Source organism: Balaenoptera ricei, chromosome 3 (genome assembly GCF_028023285.1).
Source record: "Balaenoptera ricei isolate mBalRic1 chromosome 3, mBalRic1.hap2, whole genome shotgun sequence".
Classification (NCBI taxonomy): domain Eukaryota; kingdom Metazoa; phylum Chordata; class Mammalia; order Artiodactyla; family Balaenopteridae; genus Balaenoptera; species Balaenoptera ricei.
The window spans coordinates 145142314-145162666 of NC_082641.1; positions in this window are offsets into that span (position 1 = coordinate 145142314).

Below are 20353 nucleotides of genomic sequence, written 5' to 3' on the forward strand. Positions count from 1 at the left end.
ATTTAAATGTATATCAGTGAGGAGCTATCTAAATACAATGCAGTCAATAATTCCATATAATAGAATGCTTCCATCTCTGAAAATGATTAAGGTAGATTTCTATGCACTGATATGGAAAGGTTTCCAATATATATCATTAAATGAACAAATATAAAGTACAGAACAATGTGTATAGTAGGTTGATGTCTATATAAATTTTGTATAAATTTTAAAAGAATAATTACACTGCACTATCCATAATCATTTTTCTAGAAGAACATACAAAAATATTAGCTGGGAGAATTTATAATAATGACATATTTCTTAAGCATTCAGTATAGTTCAGACATTGTTCTAAGTGCTTTTCATGTAATAACTCATTTAATCCTCACTATAATCTTATGTGGTAGGTTATATTCCTACCCCTATTTTATAGATGAAAAAAATGGGGCACTGAGAGAATAAAGTGCTCTAGAATATGTATAGGAAATAAGCAAAAGAGCTAAGATTCAAACCCCAGAAGATCAGCTTCATAATGAACATTCTGAACTAATACTTACACTTCCTTTTAGAAGTGCTCATCTTTGGCGGCGGGGGGGAAACCTAAGAAATTGGGGTAGGGATCAATTTATTTTGATTTTGCAACTTTCTGTTCTACTGTTTTCCTTGGGATCCTTTTTAAAAAATCTAATATTGTTACCAAGTTTTATCCAAGTAATGGATATGGGTCTTCCAATTTTTTTCTTTATAATTTTTGAATTTGTGCAAAACCTAATAAGTGTTATATTGACAAATTTAACAGCAAAAGAATAATGCAGATACTCACATGTGAGGGACACTATCTTAGAGAAAATGCATCTCCCCCCAAGCACAGAGGCAACTGGTAGTAAAAGAGATAAGGAGAGGAACATCACACCTAAGTGTAGTTGGGAGTAAAAAGGGACATTCTTTCTAAGTCTGGCCATCACCATGACCTTCTGACTTGAATATATTTTAATCTACCTTTGAATTGATAGAAGTTATTAGCAACACATGATAAAGATATGCAAAATATTCTAAATCAATCTAAATTAGAGTATTCGACTATTGAATAGGATTACAATTCATACAGCATGATTCATAGCATTTGTTACTACTTTGGATTCATCATTCCATTCATATAGAGGTGGTGATATAATAATAATATAGAATTATGTGCAATGTGTGATAGAAATACGACATGATGGAATGATTGGGTCTTTGCATTAAAAGAAATTTTATGAGCTACACAGTGTTTAATAGTTTCCGGCTGGTGTGAAATAATGCTGTAATTGGGATTTATCCAAGCAGGGATGGTATCAATGGTATGGATTCACTTCCAAAGATTGCTTTCTTCTGCAAGTTATTTTTGCATCACCTACTGTTCCAAAAAAAGACTTAAGTTGGATCTCCTGTGTATTCCTTCTAGAGAGCGGTGTTGTGTGTATGTGTGTGTGAGAGAGTGAGTGCGCAGCTGTGTGTATAATGTCAACTGAAAAAAAAAAAAAAAAAAAGCACAACGTGAAAGTTTTTCCCAGAGCACAGAGTGCCTCATTCCTGATCTCCACCTTGAACTCTTCAGGGTGTGTTGAAGGTCAGCAACTACAGTGGCTAGTGACTTCATTCTTGTAGAACCAGATGGCGAGTGACAGTTTTTAGTTGGCAATAACTGTGTGGTAATATATGTAACAATATTTGAAATAATAACTAGACTGTTATTGCAAATTGTAGGCTAACCTGGTAAAGTGGAGGAAGAGAAGTAGCTATATCCCCACAGCCTCGCCTTAAGTATAGGTTCTAGATAACTTAGCAGGACTTCCTAAGAAGCGGAGTGGGATATAGCAATGTGGGGAAGGGATGGGAAGGTGCTTTCTAAAGAGCATGGAAGAGTGGGAAAGTAGGAAAATAAAAGGACGGGTCATCTCCTACTTGTCTTACTTCCTTTCTGTGGTCCCACAAGACACTAGTCAGACTCAAATTAGGGAAAGGAGAATTTGAAATTGAACTTTAAACTGGATTTTTTACTGCCTAACATTTAGAATGTTTTAGAACTGAAAATGGCTGTAAACTATCAATGGTTGCAAGGAGTAGGAAAGGGGAATGTGATGGTTAATTTGATATGTCAACTTGGCCGGGCCACGGGTTCCTCAATACGTAGTCAAACATTATTCTGAATGTTTCTGTGGGGTTGTTCTTTGGATGAGATTAACATTTAAATCAGGGGACCTTGTTGAGTAAAGTAGATGCCCGCGATAATGTGGGTGGGCCTCACCCAATTAGTTGAAGGCCGGAATAGAACACAAAGACTGATCTCCCAAGAGCGAGAGTGAATTCTGCAGCAAACAGCCTTTGGACTTGAACTGCAATATTGGCTTGTCTCTGGGTCTCCAGCCTGCCGGTTCACACTGCAGATTTGGTCTCACCAGGCTCCATAGTCATATGAGCTAATTCTGTAAGGTAAACTTTTCTTTTTATCTATATGCACATCCTGTTGGTGTGTTTCTCTGGAGATCCCTGACTAGTACAGGCAGCAAGAGAGCACGTTTGAAGCAGTGGTTTGAGAGGAATCACAGCTGTCTTCTGCTTATGCCTTACGAAGTCTGGCGCATTCAGTAAACTGGTTACAGACTAGACACTCTTTCCTCTTACACTGAAGACTGGAGAGAGTCTCACAGAAAACAGAAGAAATAGTGTGAATTTTCTTCTTGTGCTTCTCTCCCGGTTTAGCTCACTCCTCTGTCCTCTCATCCTTCTCCTCTTAGGAAGTCTTGCAACTGATTCTATTGTGTCAAAAGATTGAACCGGTCTCTTTCTGTTACGGAATCTGTGTCCTATCATTATCCAGAAGTCTTTTTTTATGTCAAATAGAAGCAGCTTTACTGGTATAGAATTATTGACAGATGTGTAACACCTCACAAGTAAGTGAAGCTTCCCCTTTTTTTTAACCAAATCTTGCAATTAAATAAAGCATTTTAAATGGCAGGATTATTGAATCCACTTTGAGGGGAGTTGCAATCCTCCATGCCTCACATTCCGGCACCAATTTACACCCATTTACAATGTCATATAAACCCTATGAAAATAAATCGCCTTGGAATCCAAATACCAAGGTTTCCCACCAATGCACCTTATATTTCAATGCCTTTTGTCTAATGACATGAATGCCTTAGACCTGCACATTCACAAATGTATATACATTTGATGATGCTCTAAAAATAGCTTGGTTCCCTTCTCCTTTTTTTTTTTTTTTTTTTTTAAATCTTTGTTGCCTGAAGTGAAGCAAAAAGTATTTAGGTATACTTGAGAGAAATAGATCTCATAGTTTATTTACTCTTTTAGGCAGTGGTCATTTATATCTCTACCCTGAAGAGTGAATCCTAAATCCCTTCCATGATCTGCCTAGAATGTGTTTTTGGTTTCTTCAACTAAATACCTATCCTCTGAATGAATGCACCGTGACACAGAATGCTGCGCTCATCAATATCTGAGTTCTGCTCTAATCCTCAGCACGCTGACACACACCACCAGCCAGCCTCTGTGCTGTTGAGTGAAGGAACACATCCGAGTTCAAGCCAAGGGAAGGTGGGTAGAAGTGGTGTGAACTACTTCTGGTCATGACCCTTATAAGTTCTCACTCAATCATGTATGTAATATTGTATCTGCTTATAAGCTAAGCTAGTTGGATGTGGAAAATCCACGGAAAGTTTCCAAGGCTCCTGGGCAGTGACAGCTGAGTCACCACATGGAATGTGCCTTGGTCTCTGAAGGCACATGAAGCAGAAATCCTATGGTGACCCACCTTACATGGTGATGTAAAAAAGAAATAAATGTTATTGTGTTCATCCATTTGGATTTTAGGGTTGTTTATTACTGCAACTAACATCACTTACTGTTAATAATACAGAGAGTCTAAACTTTAGTCTCAGTAAATTATTTTCATAGTTTGTGCTGTTCCTAATTCTAAAATGCCCTTCCTATCTAACAGCCATCTCTGCCTACCAAATCTTTTTTTTCTTTCTTCAAGGAAGGCCCAGTTAAAATTCTCCTTTCTCCCTCATACCCATGGTAAAAATTATTATTGCCACAGAATGTATTAATTGTCTTCTATCACTCTGTGTCATATTACACTTAGATTTATACAGTACCCAATACATTTTTGTATCTCCCTTATGAATTCTTCCAATACCTGGCACATAGAGATGTGCAGAGCAAATTAGGCGTGTCCCATGGGTCCTACTGCCCATATTCCTTCAGAAATCTACTGATATTTTATAACCAGTAACTGTATACTGAATAACCATAGTTGTATATCTAGCTGCAAACTATTTTTATTTTAGTATACATTAAATCAAAATAATTAATGGGAAAATCATCATTTCAAAAATTGAGGGGTTAAATTTGTTAGAAGAAAAAAGACATGAGTAACGTCTATTATACAAGTGCCCGTTGTGACACACTTTGCAGGTGACTCTTTAGTGAGAGGTTATAAATTCCTCACATTTTAGAAACCATTAACATTTTGAAGTTACAGAATCCTGAGGTCAGCAGGAAGCAGACTAGATGGTACCCATGAGGAAGTCAGCACATGTCCCCAAAAGTAAATTTCTTATCCCCTTATCACACAAAGCAGCCCATTAAGTAGTTATGGTAGTAAATTTTAAACTCCCCTGAAGAAAAGGTTGACAAAATTGAATTATGAAGAAGAACAAAGAAGATTAAATTAACAGAAGAAGAGCAAACTCTTGAGAGTAACTTCATAGCAACCTTCGGGCCCATGAAGTTTTATGAAGTAGAAGGTAGGAAGGGTACAATAAGATAACATTGCTGAATTTGCAAATGTTTGGGCTATCTATGTGTAATGTCTGAAGGGTGTAAACATCGCATGGGAGGATAAAGGGAATTTGTAAAAATTTGGTATTAGGGAGTTTTAAGACTAGCATATTCTCATCCTAGAATCATATAGCTTTCAAGCCTATCCCTCTCATTTCTGAGATGAGCAAACAATCTTAGAGATGTTAGTTAAACAGAGTTGGGACATCATTTCAGATTTCAGCAATTTGAAAGTATTTAGTAAGTCCCACACAAACTTGTTATTACAACTCCTCTGATTTTTTTAAATAAAAACCATTTGAACATTCCTGGGATGAACACCATTTTAAAATGACATTTTTCATCCAAACATGGGTAATATATATTGAATAAATTCCATCTTTGCTGCTTATCCTACTTCACACGTAAGGAGATCAGATTGCAGCTGTTTCTGCAAGTTTCTTCCAGTTGAGTTGTAGATGCTTTACAAACATTGGCATTAGTTACTCACTGGCCTTATCCCCAGCCAAGTCTACTCAGCATACCTAAGCAAGGCATAGGATGGCCACTTCTTTTATGTCTCTCCCTGTTTAATGGGCTCTTTAGCTCAAGATCCTTAAATGTATAAAGTAGACCCAGAGAAGGAAGGTAATCATTATACCCAAAGGCTCATGTCAGTACTTTTCCTTCATTTATTATATTTAATTCTATAAATATTGATTAAACTAGCATGCATAGTAAAGTCATCAAAAGGATTGCCATCCTGAAGAACTAACAATTGGACCACTCATTTAGAAATGATTCACAGGCTAACTTTTCCACACTGGGAATTTGGTAGTTCTTGTAGTGAAATATCATTACTGCCATCAGGAAAATGATATATTATAGATTAAAAATGTTGTACACATTTTTCATTAACATGACGGAGAAGAAGACAATTTTGATATGGTTGATATGGCGATACTCAAACAGTATACTGATTATTTTATATTTATGAGTCCAGTTACTTATGAGTAGACTGAGTCACACCAAGCTGAAAGGGGCCTCATGATGCTTTGTAGCTTTTATCTCTGAGTATAAGAATGAATAAAGCCAACTCAGTATATGTATTCATACATACAACAAAAAATGTTGGACAGTATGTGTTGTGGAGAATAATAAATCAGGGAAAGGAGAAGAATGCCAGGGTGTAGGAGGTACAATTTCTCAAAGGACAGAAAAGAAACGTGACACTTAGAAATCACATTTGAGCAACAAACCAAAGGAGTAGAATGAATGAACCATGCAGGAAATCCAGGGAAGAGTTTAAGCAAAGGAAGCTCTGGAAGTGCCTTGAACTGAGGAGCAGTAAGGAGACCAGGGAGGAATTAGTAGAAAATAAAGTCAGAGACATAAAGTAGAAGCAGATCATATAGGACTTTGTGGGTGATTATAAAGATTTCCGTTTTCCACAAAGTTAACTGAGAAGATACTAGAGGGTTTTAAATAAAATAATTGAACGAAATGTCTTCATCTTACAAGGATAGATGTGACTGCTGTCCTGAAACTAGACTATGGAAGAACAGACATAGTAGGGCAAAGGTAGAAGCACAAAGACCAGTGGAAAGACCATTAAATTATCCCAACAAGAGAGGATGGTAGCTTGGAACAGAGTAGTAACAGTGGACAGGCTAAGAAAGCACATATTTTAAAGGTGAAAAACAGTGAGTTTTGCTAAGGGTTAAATGTGAGGTATGAGAAAGATAGGAATCAAGAATGACTCCAAGGCTGTTGACCTGAATAACTAGAAAGTTGGAGTTGTCATTTAATGAGATGGGGAACACTGTGGAAGAAACAAGTTTAGGGAGAAGACCCAGAAGTTGAGTTTTGGATGATATAATTGAAACGCCGATTACATTTCATAGAATGTATGTCAAGTGGGCAGTTAAGAATGTGATTCTGAAATTCATAGGAGAGGTTCAGGTTAAAATGATCAGTGTGGAAGACATTACTGCACAGAATACTTTAATCCATGAGACTGTATGACAAGGGAGTGAGTGTGTAGATAGAGAAGAGATGAAGTTCAAGGTCTGAACACTGAGGGTTAGGAAATTTTAGGGGCTGGGGAATGGGAAAGAATGAGAAAATGTACTGGAAAGGAGCCAGTTATGGAATACATCCAGGAGAAGGTAATGTCCAGGAAGGTAGTATTGTTGTTGGAATTGCTAATACTGTTTTTTTCCTTACTTCACATAGTCTTAAAAATTTAAGCCCAAACTCCCAAATCATTCTCCTCATGCTTTTGTAAAGAATTCCTATTCAAATTAGGACTAGCAAATGTAGTAATTCAAATAACCTGTGAAGTATTTAGTAATGTTTCTTTCAATTTAGACTTAAGTAGTAATTTCATTAATTAAATCAATGAACTTCCCATGTACCTAACAGAGTTATCACTGACTTGTTAAACTTTATTAGAAAGTTATTCCAGACACAGAAATTCAGGCAAAATCAAAATCACACATGCGGAAGAAACATGAAACTGTAAAAGTTTTTAAAAAGCCAGATCTCATCATATCTCGCCTAATGAATTAGGGTAATTGAAATATTCGTGTTAATGGTGGGTGTTGAGCCAATTTTAAAAATTGAAAATAAATTACGAGTCCTTGCCTTCACCCCTCTCAGTCACAGTTAATATAAGGTTGTGGAGTGAAGGGTGGCAAGTAGAGGGATGTAACCTCTTCACCCAATCAATCACCCACTTTTACTTAATTCTTCTAGTTCACCCCTAAACCTCTTCTAGGAGATAACTACTCTTGTATAGGTGTCAAAAATCATTTCTCTCCTAGACTTGGAAATAACTTCCTACTTGCTTTCTCTGACTTTGCTTTCTCTCTATTTTTGTCCATAATAAATGTAGCCATTAAAATAATCACATTCAATTATATTGGAGTATTGTTTCTATTTATATTTTTATTCCATTTCACATTTCTCATAGTATTTATTCTTTCTAATTCTCTCTCTTTCTTGCTCAGACACTGTGATAATGTTATTAGTCTTTCAGAAAAGTTTTAGTTTTGTTGATCAAGTCTTATTTTCTTTAACTTATATTTCAATAAATCATGCTTTCATCTCTACTGACTCATTTTTCCTCCTACTTTTTCTTTTTTGGTTTTCTTTTTCAACCACTTAAGTCATGAGCCTTAGTTTTCAAATTTTATCAGTTTTATTTTTTTGGTTTGCTTGTTTGTTTCTTAGCATGTACATTTTGAGGCCCCAGGTTTATTTTCTGTATGCTGCTTTAGCTGCATCTCATAGTGTACTTTTATTTGTAAGTTTTCCAAAATTTCAGTGATTTTTCTTTTCTATTGTAATCAGGAGTTATTTAAGTGGATGTTTTCAAGTTGTCAAGTAGATAAATTTATTTTTCACTGTTCTGTTCAAGGTCATTGTTAATCTCTAATTTTATTGCATTGTCTTCAGATAATGTAGCCTTTCTGATCTCTGCTCTTTGGGATTTTTGAAATGTTTCTTTGTGGTTTAATACATCATCTGCTTGTGTGATTGTTCCATATATGCTGAAAACAAAGTAACTTAATGATTTTAAACACACAGACCTATTTTAGAAAAATCTGGTTAATAACGGTAACCCAGTCCTCTTTCCAAGAATGAAATATTTATTAGACACCTACAAGGTGCCAAGCACTGTTCAAGGCACTAAAGATATTGCAATGAACACAGTAGATAAAATTCCTGTTCTCATGGAGTCGAGTCAGAAAACTGACAGTAAACAAGCAAGCAAACCCATTATGTGTCAACACATGATAAATTGAGTGGAGATAATAAAGTAGGGTAAAGTAGATGGAGAGTACCAGGAAGCACAGTCAGCAGGCTGTTATTTTATAAAGATCAGGCAGGGCTTCCCCGATGAGGTGACATCTGAGGCAGGACCTAAAAGAAGTGAGGGGCTGTGTTCCACAGGAGGAAGGACAAGTGCAAAGTCTCCAAGGCAGGAACATTCATGGTGTAATCTAGGGATAGCAAGGAGGTCAGAGTGGCTGGAGAACTTTGAGTAAGGGAGAGTATTTGTCATATAAGGATGGTGGGCAGACCATAGATTGAAGCAACATCAGCTTTTACTCCGATAGTGAGAAGGAAAACCTTTGGTGGTGGGCTTTGAACGTGGAAGCACTGTGATCTGACAGATTCCCTCTGTGTTGCTGGGTTGAGAATAAGCTTAGATGTAGGGGAGAACTGAGCAAGGACAACTGTGAGGCCAATTAGGGGAGATTTAAAGGTGACTTAGAGCAGGAAGTAACATTTAAAGTTGGGAAAAGTGGTTGAATTCCGGGTGTGTTTTGAAGGTAGAGTCAGAATTTGAAAACAAACTGGGTGTGTGGTATGAAAGGAAGAGAGGACTCAAGAATGATGTCAGTGTTTTTTTGGCCTGAACAATGGAAGGATGGAGTTTCCCACTTACTGAGGCAGGAAAACCTGTGGATGGAGCAGGCTTGCATGGAAAAAATCAGTTTACTTTCAAACATTTTAAATTTGAGTTGACAATGGCACGTATTAGAGGAGAGGTTAAATAGCAGTTGGATAAAAGAGTCTTTAGATCATGGGAGATACCTGGCTCTTTTTTTTGAGATTTTTGAAGAGTATTAAAAAGCTGTGGGCCTGGTATGAGATCACCTAAGGAGTGAATATAAAAAAGATGAGAGAGAGGAGGCCGGGAAATGAAACCTTTGGGCACCTTTGTGTTTAATTGCTGAGGAAAGGAAGGGGAAGCCATTCAAAGAACCTAAGAAGGAGTGTTGCATAAAGAAAGAGAGGGGTCGAGATATTGTAATTTTACAGAAGCCGAGAGTTTCAATAGGCAGGAAGCAATCAGCTCTATCAAATATATTAGGTCAAGAAATATGAAGACTGGAAAGCTCACATTGGATTTAGCAATATGGGGGTCATTGGCACATTGACAAGGGCTAATGTTGTTCATGATGAAAGCCTGATGGTGTGGGTTCATGAGAGCCCAAGATGTAGATATTATAGTTCTCAGGGAGCTGCTGTAAACTTGAAATGAGGCAGTATCAAGGATGGGAAGGTTTTGAAAGATAGAATTGCTGGGGTAGTGCCTCTGAATAAGCCAGAAGGGGTTGGGGTCTGGTCCGCAAGTGGAGAGAGGTATTAAACAAAGACACTGTTACTTGCTTTATGTCTCTGTGTATTTCAGAAGATGCAAGGTACAGATCTTGCAGTGGTTGGAGAAGCACTGCCTATTTTCTGCCAGCAGTGGACTTTGAGTCCCTGTAATTGTTCTGTCTCCTCCCTGGACTCTCACCTCTCACGTGTAGAAGAGGACAGGCCAAAGAGCTTGAAAGTTTGCATCTCCCTTAACTGTTTGGCAAGCCTATTTTGAAGATGTATGCTTGCCACTGAAGTACTATTTTTCTCTTTTTAAAGATTTAAAGCTTCTTAAGTCCCCCTGATTATATCAATTGTACTTAAAACAACATATGTTTGGTATTAATGTTTCCATTTGTATATTGCCATGGTATCTGGAGTAAGAATAATATCCCAATATATCTCTTCAAGTTCAGCGAAGGTAAGACATCAGATGGAGGGTAGAATAATATGTTCCTGCAAAGATATTCTCACCTCTGGATACCTTTTGTTTTGCCTACCACATATAAGAAGTTTTGCCTTCTCTCTTTAATGATTGTACTTCTGTTCCTTAGTCAGGTTTGGCTGCTCACAAAAGCCAATAATCGAGAGGCAAGTGTCAGTAGAAAAGAAAGATGCTTTAATTAGAAAAGCTGGCAATCTGGGGAGCAGGTAAATTCCTATTCCGAGACCAACTCTGAAGATTCTGCTCAGCCATGATAGTTTTTAAAGGGAAGAAGGTGTTTGTCGGGGGAAGAATCTCAGTGAATTCTCGAGGCAGGAGGTTGGGTTCTGCATCACTCTCCGTTGCATACAGGCTGGCTGACTCTCTCTTCAAATGTTATCTTGCCTGCATGATCTGCCTGCAGGATTGCTAAGGGGGCTGTTGGGGATAGAGAGCCAGTCATTCTTTAACTACTTAATTCTTCAGTGTTACTTTTTTTTTTTTTTTAATCTTTATTGGAGTATAATTGCTTCACAATACTGTGTTAGTTTCTGTTGCACAACAAAGCGAATCAGCCATATGCATGCACATGTCCCCATTTAGACAAGGCATGGTGTGCATTCAGGAGAACATAAGTGAGGAGTTAGTTTAAATTGCCTCATGATCTAATTCCTGTAATTACTTACGTTCTTTCAAGGTTAGAGGAGAACAGAAATGGGCAAACAGGAAGGGGGCAAAAGAGCTGCTTTCACTTCAAGGATTTAGAGGAGGGGAGACTTTACTAATTTGTTTTTATTTTCCTTATGAACCCACCGACCAAAGAATAGCTACTCAACCAGGTAAACACCATGAAGATGGAAGCCATATGCTACCTTAAGAGAATTGTTGTTCCATGTTGAGAAAAACTCTCTCCCCCTACCTACATTTACTTACATCCGGCATGTTTATACATGAGGAATACACCACCTGTCTCTGTACAGGGCAAGGCTTAGGTAAAGGGATGCAATAGAACTATTCCTAAGAGTACTGGCCTTGAAGGATTGTCACTATCTTCATTAGATATAAGCCCTAGAAAGTGCACCACTCAGAAAACTGGGCTGCCTCAGAGCACAAAGAAGGTTGAAACCACACACTTACAACTTCATTAATTTTATAGAGTTCTTCTAGAAAGGACCAAAAGTTAAAAAAAAAAAAAAAAAGTATTATACTACTTTTTGTTGTTATTCTCTTGGTCTACTATAAACAGTTGACAATTCATGAATTTAATTTTTGTTTATGAAAGTATAAACATAGTATATTCAACAATAGGATGCTATATAGCAGTAAAAATAAACTCATATATCTATGTATCCTAGCATTATTATATTCAGTGATTGAGCTTTAAAAGGATTATATAGAGTGTGTGCCTTTATGTAACACTAAAAATGACTAAAAGTAAACAATACACTTTGTAAAGCATACTCTTTATATTAAGGAACTTTGCACACACACACACACACACCCCACCCCTCAAGAGAATCATCATTCAGGATAATTGTTATCTTGGGTTGGAGAAACAGGATAGAAGACCAGTGAGTTCACTTAAGTTGTCATGAAGTTCTACTTTTCATAATAAATGAATGTTTACTATGTTATTAAAAATAAACACATGACAAATAAGTAAACAGAAGAGAACCATTTGTGTCTTGAAGCAAGCATTGCAGTTAATCTAGGTCTTAGGAAAATAAATATTTTTTAAAATGAAGTATAAAAGTTTGCAAAAGAACTTGTCATTTGTTGTTTTCCCTATCTCACTCTCCATCAAGAGTCAGTTGAAACACTAAATACATTTCTGCTTCTTCCAATCCCAGGATTCTCTGGCTTTTTACAAATGCCAGCAGTCACACAACTCTAGGAGAATCTTTTGATATTCACATTTATTGTAATATTGAATATAAATGCATTTTGATTCTGCTTCTTGAACTTAAAAAGCTTGTATTGTTAAATATGCACACCTAGGAAGTGAGGGATCATTATTTTGAATCAACAAACTGAGGTGATTTTATACCAGGAAATATAAGGAGTGTTTGCTCTGAGCAGTGGATGTTGCTGAAGAGAACAGAAGAAAGATGTTAAGGTGGTACGTCAAGGATGGGCCAAAGCAAGGGCAGCTGATTTTATTTAGTTTTTTTCTTTCTTTCTTTCCACATTCAGGTGCCTTATGTTTAAATGACTGAGTGGTTTAGAAACTCTGCTCTCAGGGACAGAAAAACAGATCTTCAAGATTCACCAATACATTTCACTAGTCTTCATACCATTCTGAGTAAATTCCTTTCATTGCAGAAGGATTAGATTGGATGAACAATAGGCTTTCTCTGATTTCATTAATGTTCTTAATAAAAAGAAAAATGCTCACGTTTGAAATCAGACTATAACCTGTTTCAAACCCCCATGACTTACTGCAAGGGAAACCTAGCATTACAGAGATTCAGTTGCGTGGGTTACAGCCATTTGCTACAGACGTCAGGGATGATCTACATGTTTTGGCTGAGTTGAAATATTACTTATAAAATTTGGAAATCATTTTAATGCAAAAGGCACATAAACTATTTTGGCTTCCTGTAGGAATTGTAAGTATATTAAATATGTTCATTAAGAGTCATTCCTGAATCTCAATCACCTGGCCGTTTATTATATCCCAGTTGTGCTTTAACAAAATCCATGACGACATGGAAGCTTGTCAGAATTTAAGTGTCTCTAGGTCTTATGTTTTCATTTCTAGATAGGTAGAGGAAAGGCCTGGAACATAAGGTTTTTTTTTTTAGTGTGGGAGGCTTCCCAAACGAGGGTTTCAAGTGACAGATGACTTCGTTGTGCCCCTTCTCCACAGCGTCGATATTAACCACACTAGGCACCCTGCAGTCACTGCTTATGAATTGTAAATGTATGACAATTATGGCCCTTGAGGTACAAAACACATTTTTCATAGTGATTTGTGGGGCCCATTTTTATTGGGAATGAGCTGAAAACTGCTAGATTCATTGAGCTTGAGCTACACTGGTTACATCCTTTGTGTGTTTGTGCATTAGGCTTTCTTAATCAGAGAAATAAGCTTACATAATTTCTTTTAAATCACAAGTAGTGGGGAAGGAGGCATGCCACATGGGAAGGTTTTGTGAGAAAAACTATAAAACAGAAATGCCAAGAGTGGATTCACATTGAAAATTGTTTAATGAGCAATAAAATGCTTCTGTAGAGATTCCAAGGGATGTACAGCATGGTCCGGGGAAGAAGCAGTGCAAGTCAGTAATTCCTCTTAAGAATGGTACAGTTTAGAGCATCCAATTATTTTCTGCTGCTCAGGTCCCCTTGTCTGATTGTCTACCTTTTTTTTTTTTTTTTCCTGTTTGGAGTTAGTAACAGTGAACTGATGTTGAGATATTTTCCAGGAAAAATGATTTCAAGGGTTTAGTGTTACCTCATTTCTTCCAAAAAGAACACAAGAAAAATCTCATTGTGTGACAAACTGAAAGATATTTTCCCTATGAATGAGGCACTGTATACATAAAACAGAAAAAGCATAAAATATAAGTACATTCCTCAGGACATCCCTCAAGGTTTTTTTTTTTTTCCCTTCCACAAACTAATAAAGTATATAAGAATGTGTATGTTTATACAGATAGATATGTATATATGTTTATATATAATTTATATAATTGTATTTATTACATGTATTATATGTAATTACTATATTTGCATATAGTTACATACATGAGATCATATTTATGTTAATAACTTAATGTCACTGGCATTTATTCAATAGACAACCGTTGTGCCAAATACTCCGCTAGCTTTGGGGTACAATGATGACATAGAATCAGCTCTTCACCTCATGGAACTTACATTCAAATTTGGGTTAAGAGAAAGTTGTTTAGTAATGACACAGGTTGATATATAATTAATGATTGTTCTATGAAGAGGACGTACATGTTGTTATGGAAGGAATGCTATTATTTGGGCCCTTCAACTTCTGTCTGGACTTTTGAATCTATTAGTGGGTCAGCCTAGTATCTCAGAGGGGCTGAGGCACAAGAACAAAACTAGTTTTTGCTTTGTTTGTCTTCAGGAGCTCTTAAGACCATCCTACATAGAGAAGAAAACTGAGGCACAGAACAGAGCTATAGATTATTTCAGAGCTCTTGTGGATGGTGTCCTCCGGCTCAGGGCAGGACTTGTTCCACCATTCCCATCTTCCCTCCTTCTAATGGTTAATTTCATGTGTCAGCTTGGCTAGGCTATGGTGACTAGTTGTTTGGTCAAGCACTAATCTGTGTGTTGCTGCAGTGGTATCTTTTAGATGTGATTGCATATTGACAATCATTTGAGTTTAAGCAAAGCAGGTTACATCCCATAATGTGAGTGGGCCTTATACAATCAGTTGAAGATCTTAAGAGCACAAACTAGGGTTTCTGGAAAAGAAGACATTCTCCCTCATGACTGTAATGTAGAAATCCTGCCTGAGTTTCTAGCCTGTTGGCCTGCCCTATGGATTTCAGACTCAAGACTGCAGCACGAACTCTTACTTGAATTTCTAGCCTGCCAGACTGCTCTGAAAATTGCAGACTTGCCAGGCCTCACAATTGTGGGAGCCAATTCATTAAAATAAATTCTATTCTCTCTATATTTACATGCACATCCTATTGGTTCTTCTCTGAAGAACTCCATCTGATATACGACTAAACTACTACAAAATAGGTTAACTAAATTACCTGCAGTTGATTTCCTTAGAAGCAAAAACTGAGATAAAGCTTCATATATAAATGTTTTAGCAAGGAGATAATTACAGTAAGAAACCAGTAAAGGAGTAGAAAGGGGCAGGACAGTAAAGGGAGGAGTCCTAGCAAGAGTTCAATTTCAGGTAAAGTTCTAGTCTCATCTAGTTTGCAGCAGCTAGTCATTGGGTAAGGATTATTTGGGCCCTGTAAACTTCCTCTAAGCTGTTGCTGCTACAAGTTGTTGGAAGCAAAGCACACAGACACTACAAAATAGTAAGTTGGTTCTGCAGGTATGTGAGTGAAGCATGGACAATCACACTATGTAGATGGTTAATAATTTCGGTGGATTTGGCCTAAGCCGTGCCATGTGCCAGTGTACAGTGGCAAATCATACAATGATAGATTCAACACAGTGTTTAATATGGTTATATATCTCTTACACAGGAAAGAAATATTTCTCCGTTTCCTGCTGTGAAAGAACAGGAAAAGAGTTGTAGGTCACATCCCATCACAGTAAATCAATCAATAGTTGACACACTACTATGTTCCCAGCACTGTACCAGATGCTGAGGAAGAAACCCAGACGTATAAGACAGGTCTCCTCCTCTCCAGAAGTTGACACATCTAGATGAGAAAATCATATAATAACTTTTATTATCTGAATGACCTTTGAGCCTCTTTTCCATTTATGATGTGGGGATGGTAATGGTATCTGTCTCATCTGACTGATATGAGAATTAAATAAATACATGAACAATGGTTAGCACAGAGAAAGCCACCTAAATGAAAGCTATTCCTACTTTTTATTCTTTTGCTGAACTGTGAGAGCCCCATGAAGTCATGGATCTTATTTTTCTCACCATTTTTTGCCCAGATCCTAGCATAGTTCCTGACTCGTAATAGGCATTTCATATATGTTTCAATGATTAAACAGGAGTTAAGTAATATGACACCCGAATTTCCCATTTGCTTTTTCGTCTTGTCTAACATTGTAACTTTTTTTCTTTATTCATAAGACTCTCAAGGGCAAGGAATTAATGCTAGTTGTAAGTTATGTACAGCTGGCGCTTAATGTCAAGTAATAATATCTGAGTCAATTATAGATATATATATATATATATTGTTCTTCAGGGATGTACCCATTGTTTATTAGCCTTTAGGGTAATATCTTAAGTGTGAGGGAAAATAGAAGGCATATGGGGTGCAGGTATTTGCTGAGCTGTTCAGTGAACTTCATTGCTGAAATGTTGCCAAACTCTGAAGTTCTATTCAGAATTCTTAATCAGTCTGCGTATTCTTGTCGCATCTGCAAAGTTACTGCTACATACTATCATTTATGTCTTCTTATTGCTCTAATTATAGTCAATTAAATAGCCTTCCTCTACCTGAAATGTGTTCTTTCCTTGACAAACTAAGGCCACACTCCAGAAACGGGCTGCTGCATGTTCATTCATTCATTCACTTATTCAAGGGCACATTGTGCTGGCCTTCATTTTATATTTTGGGAATAAAAAGATGAATTTAAAAAATCTCTCTTCTCAAGTAAGATGGGGGACTTATTTTTTTTAAATTTTGCTCTTATGGCATACAAAAAATAACAATGCATTTGGTGAACAAATCTTAAATTTACTACTTGAACGTTTGCCTATGTATGTATATAGGTAATCACTATATATATATATATTTTTATATATACACACATATATATGTGTGTGTATATGTGTGTGTATATGCGTATATATATGTATGTATGTGTATATATATATGTTATTTCAGAAAACCCCTTCATGCCCCTTCCCAGTCAGTAATTCCCCGTCAAGAGAGAACAATTACTCTGACTTCTAGCACCCTGGGTTAGATTTACTTTCAAAGAGACATTGAAACTGATCATTTTTATACTCTTTGAAAATACTATACAAAGATGTGTCTAAGGAGATATTAGATCATAATGGAGCAAAAGGGAACTTAAGAAGTATAAGATAGTAAACCTTTATAGAGGTGGTGACTTTTCAATTATATTTAGAAGAAGGGGTGTAAGTCAATGAAAAATTGGAGAAAGAGGAACTTCCATGCAGGAAAACAAACAAACAAACAAACAACATGCACAATGACCATCTGTCTAGTAGATGGTGAGTAGATCATTTTGCTAGACAGTATGTTTGCTGGTAAGAAAGACACGGGGAATAAGCTAGAAAAGTAAATTTTCAGATATAAGATTTTTATAACATGTTAGGAGTTTAAATATTGTATCATGAGCAACAGGAGACCAGGAATGATCTAACGTGGGGATGGGGAAAGGATTTGGAAAGGAGTAATGTGAGGATAACTGACACAGCACAACATCTTTTACTGAATAAGAAAGTACTCTTAGAACCATGAAGCCCAAATGGCAACTCTACTGTTTCTTTCTGACTAGTATTTTCCAAGGTCTTCTTTAAAACTCTAATTACACTTGTGTTACGGGAGGTGCTAGCAACTTTATGAGGGAGAATGCTCACATGTTTAAATGATTTGGGAAGTACAGGGTTAAACATAGGAGGTTTCTTTCATGAATAACTTAAGAATGTCTTTCATATGCGCACAAGGAATATTGGGAGGAGGGAATATATTTTATTTTACATTTATATTTGGCTTAAAAACCTTTTTAAAACATTTTAGTTCATCTTGTAGTGTGGGTAATATTCTGTAGTACATAGTTTGGGAAATGTTGTTACAAGGTAGAATCATTAAAAATGGTCTGTTGGAGAGCTGACTTCTATCATGCAGATTCCTAAACTGAGCAGGTTAAGCTGTATCCATGCCATTCTAAAATGTATGATTTTTGCCATAAATTTAATCAAATCATCTGTTAACTCAGAGGTTTCCATCTTGGGACCTGAATTCCCAGAAATCTTCAAAGGCAGTAACTGAGGATGCTTAGTGGTGAAAGACAGGGAACCCCTGGCCCAATGAAAATATCTGGGGGTGTGTGAATCACATGCTTCTTCAAATCTGAAATGCTGCTCCTGAAAGTAAGATGTCAAAAGGAGACAGGGCTCTGTGAAGGAGAACCTCTCTTGTATAACAAGAAAGGCTCAGATGCTAACTCTGGAACAAGACTGAGAGCTTAGCAGCACTGAGGTTGAAACAATGAGCATTCTATGCTGTGAGGATGGATTTGCGGCAGATTTTTCCTCTGTTTGGGTGGGTTCACGGCCACAGCTCTGGGTTTGGATTCAAGGGTGAACTGTGTTTGAGTCTGGCTGGCTGGATGTATTGACTAAAACAAATGATGAGCTCTCCACATGAGAAACAATGAAGTGAATATCTGTAAAGGCTCTTCCTTCCGCAGGCCCTTTAGAAATCGTTATAAATTAAGATTTTAAGAAAGAGTATCCATACTGTGCCTGGTTCAGTTTTATTTTTCTATTCTTAATTGAGCATTTGCCTCCTTATGTTCAAAGATGATAGATACCCAGAAGAAGGGAGAATATATATTTAGTACATACTTAGAATTTTGAGATATAAAATATCCAGTTTCTTATATCTTGATCACAGCAATAGTCCAGGAAGAATGTGTGGCCCGTTGTTGCCTATAATTCTTAGTGTGTGAGTACTAAAATGCAGGAAGAAAATAAAATATTCTCAACAACAGTACACAAAGCATTGATTCTGTTGTGCATTTAAGGTAACAATAACAAATCATAGTAAATTTTCAATGTTTCCACGCTTCACTACAGCCATAGTTTAGAAATAAAATTACAAAACTTTTGCCAAAGTTACACTTTAGCTAAAGTGTAAGTGTAATTTGCTAAAATTACAAAACTCTTTTTAAAATTTATTTTGTACTGTTACTATTTTGCCTGCAAGATTCATAGAATCAGCTTGCTTCCAACAGTAGAACTCCCAACTCATACTATTTCTAAGAATCTATCTTTATGGCAAAGGAAAACCTTCTTGCCACAAATTTTTAATTTATGTCATACTGAAAATAAAAGTAACTCAGAATTAGGAGAATCAAACTAACTGCATTTCTCCTACATAGTTCTCTTTTAATTAAAATGAGGTTTTAAAAATCTGTTATCAGCTTAATATTGCTATGGCCATTTGTTAATAATCAACTTAATTTGTAATGATTGGTTTACTTTCATTTATCATTTATAGAGCCTTATAAATGAAAAAGTACATTCACATTCCTTAATTCACATGCTCTCCACAACACACCCATGTGAGTAGTAGGCACCAGTATATTCCTTTTACAGGAAAAGAAATCAAAAATCAGAAAAGGTGTCCTGTTCAATGTCATTTAATAATCAGAATTCTCACCTGATATCATGAAGAAACTTTATATAGAATCTAATCACTTAGAGAAATAATTAAATGTGTATATTTAATACTAGAAGAGAGTCCAAATATCATGTGCTCTGATCAGATGTTAATGTGACAGTAAAAGCTCAGAGCTGTCTAGTCATTTCCTAAGTGTCACCTGCCCCCATCCCCACCATCTTAACTCCTTAGGGGCAAAATGAACACTCTAGTACCAGATTTTTGACACTTGGTTTCTGAGCTCTTTTTACTCTCTTAGGAGGATTTACCTCCTTAATTTTTGAAATTTTATTTCTTTTTTCTTATTTACCAGTCACTTTAATTTCATAGAGTCTTACATTATTTAGAACAGTAAAGAATGATACTGGCCACCAAATTCAATCCAACTCTTCAGTTTCTGGATAAGAGAATAAAACCCATTGTGGTTCTATAATTTTCCCAGTACAGCCCAGCCATATCCTAAGAGGCATGGCAAATTCTCTTTGTGATGACATAGTTGCCAAATTTATTTGTAAATCTGAACTGAAATTTTATGATTGACGATTCAAGCAGCTCTCTTTCTACATTCCAATTGTACTGGGATGATCACTAGTAAATACTGTTTGTGGTAGGTATTCTCAGAATCAGAAGAGATACAAATGTTAGGGAATGATAAAATTAAGATTCATTATTGTAATAGATCATGAAACTGTTGACTATGACTGATAGCACAAAATAGTAGTTTCCTTATAAGTATTTACCACTGTCCCTTGGAAGAGGTAGAATAAGAAAATGGATTTCATCATGAACAGCAGTCCTATAATAAATGTTTCCATGTTAAATATATTGAACATTTTTATGTACCGTGTAATACATGCAAAATGGAATCTGTGAAAATGTACAGTTTCATGTATATAGTTACACACAC